This window comes from Platalea leucorodia (assembly GCF_965183815.1).
Source record: "Platalea leucorodia genome assembly, chromosome: 13".
NCBI classification, from domain to species: domain Eukaryota; kingdom Metazoa; phylum Chordata; class Aves; order Pelecaniformes; family Threskiornithidae; genus Platalea; species Platalea leucorodia.
This window is the reverse complement of record NC_138835.1, coordinates 14,098,567-14,104,731: the sequence shown is the minus strand read 5'-3', so window position 1 is coordinate 14,104,731 and position 6,165 is coordinate 14,098,567.

The window sequence follows — 6,165 nt, the reverse complement described above, 5'->3', positions numbered from 1 at the left end:
AAAAAAAAAAAAAAGGGCATTCCTAGGATGCCAGTCATCTCGTCCTACGGCAGAAATTCATGTTGACGCCGGGCTTTGCCCGAGATGAGCCATGCCCCAGGAATACCCGCTGCCCTGCCAGCACGGAGGAGCGCAGGCTGGCACTGCAGGCGCCCATGTCTTAGACTTCAGCAAGAGACATAAATCTTGTCACACTTATCCTTTCATGAACTGCAAATTTCTGGTTTAGGCACAAAATAAATTTTCATTGAGATATTTATGAAACTAAAAAAAAAAAAAGAAATGCAAAACGAAAATTTAGAAATCTGATTAATTTTGATGAAAATGAGTCACGTATTTCGAGGTTTTCAGCTCACTGAAACCCCAAAGATGAATATTTTTTTCCATGCAGAATGGGAAATCTTTACAATTGTTATGGGATAGGCAAAAAAAAATCTTGCTCCCTTTTACTGCTAATGAGGCACAAAAAATAAACCCTCACTTTCCAAGACCCTCTGCTTATTCTGTACTTAGGGCTTTTCTCCTATCACCTCCATTTCCCCTCCTCACTAGTAGTCATGTAAAAATGCTAAGTATTTTACAAAGACAGAAATGAGATGCACCTTCTAGATACGCAACGTATTTGCAACTTCAGGCAAAGAGGCATTCACAGATCTGAAGCTCCGCTAATGAGAGCAACCTTGTGCTTAGTGGGAATGCTAATCAATTAGACACGCAGAGCATTAATGTTTCTTTTGCCTAATTAGCTTAGCAAAACATGAGTACAGCCACTTTTTTTCCCTTCCAGCTCTCCAGCTTGTGCCACCCATCTGGCTCTGGGATGCTCCGGAGGGAGGTATTTCCCCAGGCACCCCCGGGGCACAGAGCAGCTGGGTCCTGCCTGCACCCACAGCCCCCGTGCCCACCCTGGGGACGGGCAGGAGAGCATTGCGGCAACGATGTGGGAAGATTTCTAGTTCTCCCTACAGCTTTTAAATTTTTGAGGCTGAAGGCAGAGGTTTAGCAGCTCCTCAGCCTGCTCTGGGCTGCAGCAGGGACCCCCGGAGCCCCAGCACCCACAGAGCTGGAGCACGTTATTTAGGTGAATCTCGGGGAGGATCAAATGCTCTCCTGTTTCTTGAGCGTTCGCGGGATTCACAAGGAATGTAAGACCCAACTGGGCATTCCCATGAGCCATCCCACACAGAGCTACCAAGATCTCAACGATAACAACAGGGCTATGAAAAAATGAGATGAGGCTTTATCTCTAAGAGACGAAGAGCATCATTTGATTCAGAGCAAAACAAGAAGCAGATAAGATGCCAGGAAGGCTCACAAGTCCACAATAATACTGAGCTACAAGGTGTGGGATCCCTGAAAAACACTGATAAACTGTCCCAATTCTTCATCAGTTTTCCTCCTGGTTATCTGATTTACGCAGATGCAGGTAACACACTGCTTAGTGCCCAGCTCCCCAGCACAGAGGCAATATGAAAGAAATACGCTGCAATGTTTTAACAAGGGAATATTCCTAGAGCAGATCCAAATGAAGTGTTAAAAGGATTGCACAAAAAACAAATAATCTTCCCAGCTAGCTGGTTGGGAACTGTGGATTAATATGTAAAAAAAGAGGAAAATAAAGATATAACATATTGTTAAAGAAAGATTAACCACACATCAGAAAGCCTCAGATTGGGTTTCTTTAGCAGCTTGGGCTGTTTCTTAGGAGAAGCCACTCTTCTGCACAGGGAGCAGCAAGTCGTTAAAAAGCGAGTTAGATGGACAACCCCTAATTAATCCTGACTGATGTAAAAAAGCACAAACTTAACGGTGCCCAACAACCTATTGCTCCGAGTCTAAATGTTTCCGTGTAATCCACCGCATTCCACGCAACGCCAGCTCTCCGCCAGCAATGGCAAAGGGGCACGATTTAACCTGACTCACTTTGCTGCCTTCAGCGCGGGGCGCAGACGGTGAGTGCCTGCACGTGAGCTGCTATAGACTCCTTGCTCAGTGAAGGAAGCTAATTGCCCCCCCTAGTTAAGTTAATAATCCACCTTTTTTGGTGCATCGAGATCGACCCTATTGTTTTGGGTTTTTTTTTCCCTAGAGTAAAACAAAAATTAGTGTCTGCATCTCCCAAGGCAAATCCACTGCCAATCCATCCTTAGGAATGAAGTCATGCAAAGATGATGGGTAATTTACTTTTCCTATTAAAAACGTTTTTCATAGCTATTGCTTAGGTGACAACTACTGGGCAGATTTTATCTGTAATGCCATAAAGGCTCAGAAACCTCATAATTTTTTAATTCTTACCTCTGCTGAGGTGGAAGGCTTTATCTGTGATTTCATTGACTTTCAAAGCGTTGCTCCACTTGGAACAGATTTTGTATTTTTAAACCAGATTGCTAGAATAGTAAGAGATCACATTTTTCTTATTAGTTTGAACCAGGGCACATTAGTACGTCAAATATTCATGTCTAGAGCTACAGTTTCTATAGTTACTAGTGCATTAGTGTTTCACTGAACTACTGTAATATTAATTTTATAGTAGCTCTCCTTCCCCCTTACTAGAAGGGTAGGTCTGTAATGAGAGTTTTTGGTGGACTCATCCCATTGCATATACTTTTAGGAGGTTTCTCAGGACCCTGTATTAACTGACAGAGTGTTACTTGGTAATGAAGCAGGAAAGATGTAACACAATTGAAATTCTTAATTTAACATGAGATTTAGTCTTCTATGTGTCTCTAGGAAATTGGATGGGGGGTCCCTGGCTGGAAAAGAAACACAGTACCTCATTTGAAGGAGCAGAATGGTCTCATCTTCATCTTCTAAAATTGCTTTGTGCAGGTCAATATGAAAACTTGCAGGGAACACAAGAAAATTTTGGCATTTATTCTCTTCCAGAGGAAATTATTTTGGCCACAGAAAATGCCAGCACATTCTGCTCCCTCGAATCTCCTCGAGCTGTTTGATAGAAATCCAGTGCGTTGCCACAGCGGAGCCACAGCCACCCCACACACCTCCTGGCCACCACCGCGTTTGCTGGGTTGACTCTGCCCAGGCTGGTAAAACACATGTATTTCCTTTAATCTGCTACTCTTCTTTATTGCTCTTTGGTTTTAAAGCAAGCCAGAGAAGTTATTAATTATGAGCCTGATCCAAAGCCCACTGGGCTCAATAAAAGGTTTTCCACTGAGTTCAGCTGGACCAGAGCTCTCGGGTTATTGCTGTGCTCCAGAAGGCGCGTCCCTTGTAACCGCAGGAAAAGGCAGGCTGGCTTTTCTGCACAACTAAAACAAACAAGGATCTCCTGTGGGGATGTAAAGATTTTGTCCTCCTCTGTGGTTTAATTATTTTTTCACTTCTGTTCCTCACTCTGTGCTGCTTAGTTAACCTCAGTCAATACAATTTCTGTCCTAAGCAAGAGGAGAGTCAGACCCAAGAAGTCTAATACTGCACAGGCAGAATAACACCGCTTGGTCTTGGCTAGCCAAGGAAAAATTTTGCTATGGGAAGAAGGAGCTGGGTAATCACCGGTGAATCCCTCTTTGCATCGCCCGGATTGCTCTGGTGCTGCCACGTACCCCTCCGCCAGCTCGTGGCAAGGCAGCGATGCCTTCGCTGCTCCCCTAACACAGCCTTTACTCCCCCTCACAGCCCCTTATGAGCTCTTTGCAAGTCGTGATTTGCAAAAAGCCCAGCAGCTCCACCGCCCAAAGCTTTACCCACCAAGGGAAAGGAGCTGCACAGCACCAGCCTCCGAGGCAGGGCATGCCCCAGCGCTGGGGGGCTTGGCACCCCCTTAGCCTGCCCTTCACCCCCCAAACCCTCCTCGCTTTTGACTTCCAACTTAGTGGCAACGCAGCAACGATGGTGCGCGAAGGTAAAGGGGGATCAGCACAGGTTACCCTCCAAACGCAGGTAGATAACCTTTTTGGGTTAAACGCAGGGTGAGTCTGGATGGCTGAGCCGCGCACCGCAGAGGAGGGACGGTGCTGCTCCGGGAAGTGGAGCTGGGGGATTTATCTTCACCTCACTCAGAGCGAGGTGAAAGGCTCAAGCTAATAGCGATTGCAGTGATTACATTTGGGAGAAGAAGAATATGAAGATAAAGAGAGAAACTGCCTTTTCATTGACAGCTCAGAGCTCTCCATCCCTGCTTGGGAAGGAAAGCCTTCAAATAAGAATTTATCAACTTTTGTAAAAATAATACAGCTGGTCTGTTTGGACCCTCACCTGCTGCATCACTTTCTGTTTACTAATGATACCTGCTTTCCCTGGAAAGATCTGTTTCTAGGTGCTAAAAGTTTCCCTTGGAACTTATTTGGATTTTATAAAATATATTTGCGGTTTTGCCGGTGCAAATCTGGAACCCAGTGCACAGGTCTGCCTTTCTCCTTTTTCTAAAGCGACAAGAACTTGCTCTCAACCAGCACGCAGAGATGCTGGGACAAGCCACCGCCGTGCCGCCGTCTCCATTGCCATCTAGCGGCACCGCGGCCACGGTCCCCACGCAAAACCCCGACCCACGGCGATGGGCTGCGGCCAGGGAAAGGGTCCGGTGCTCCCTGAAAAAAGGGTGTGTGTGTGTGTGTGTGTGTCTTTCTTTTGATGCAATCAAAACATGACAATAAGTTGGGGTTTTTTTTCCTTCCTGAATTATATTAATCTAAGTATAAAAGTGAATTATCAGTGTTTGCTCCTGGTCCCCTCTACGGCACAAACGAAGGCTGGGCTGCAGGGGAGGGAGCGCGGGAAGCCGAAGGGGTGCAGGTGCCGGGACGGGGAGGCATCGAGGCTCTTCTAGAAGAGCAGAGTAGAGGAGAGATCATAGCAGCAGGAACCGGGGAGGAAGCTCTGCAAAAGCATCTGTGCATCACATTCAAAGCTTTTATTTGCTGTCATTTTAAAACCCCCAGGAAGCTTCCAAACAAACTCTTCACTAAAGAAAAACGGCTCATTGACTGCCTGAGTTTTTGTCTACAATAAATAACGTTCAGTTCTTCCTGCTTGGACTCCCTTCTGAGTGCTCATTTGTTTTATTTCCCTGTGGCTTTTCTTCAACACCAACCACTGTTTGTTTGTATTCTTTAACATCATGGATCACCCCTCAAACAAACCATAGGTGACGCAGGGCTTTGACCTCATTTACGTATTGTAGGTCTGGGAGAAACTCCATGGCTTTAACAGGGTTGGTCCGCGCATGAAGGAGGGCAGCGAAGGAATTAACTTGCCCTCTTCGTTCTTCTTCCCCAGCAACCAAAAACCTCATTTCGCCTTCAAAAGCAATTATGCTCTGTCTCAGGAGGAGAGGGTAAGTCAGTAGGAGACACCAGCCCACAGGGTCTCGATGTCACCTGCTGTCCCACCAGTCAGAGGATGCTGCCTGCAGTTCCTGTATCCACGAGGGGCTTTATTAACTCTACAATTTAAGCACAAACCTAAATCCAGACTCTCCTCCTCGGAGACACCACGATGACCCGCAGTGAAGCCTGGACCCCCACGGGGTGGCCCTGACCCCGTTAGCAGGAGGCTCTGCGGCACGGGCGTCCCAGGCAGCACGGACCCAGCCCAGCCCTGCCGAGAACAGCAGCTGGGAAAGGGTGACAACTGATGAAAAACATGCACACAAGTACCTGTGAAATACTGATTATATTTCTATGCTTTTATACCAGTATAATACTTCATATGAGACTGGGAAACATACTTTCAAATATGTTGTACACCTACATAACCTGTTTATGGAACAGGAACACCTTGCTGCTGCTTACTTAAATCCATGACTTACCAGTCCCACAACATAATAAATGCCCAGAATCCCAGGAGCTTTTCTTTTGCTCAGGAAATACCACAGTCAGATAAAGCTCATTTTATAAACACTAGAACTGCATTGCAAAATCCATATATATATATATATTAAGAAAAACTTCTACCTTTCATAAATACATCATACATAAAATATGTTCCCAAAATACATTCATGCATTTTCCCCATCTAAGATCCCTGCTTGTACCCAAAGTGTCTGCAAGCTGGGAAGGGCAATCGCTGGGCAAGGCCTGGAGACAGGCTCGTGTTTGCAGGTGGCTCCAAACCCAGCTGGAGGTTGTGAAGAAGCCTTCGGTGCTTGGGTGGTGTTGGGGTTAACTCCTGCATCAGTGGGTCTAATCCTGCTTCCCTGGGAAA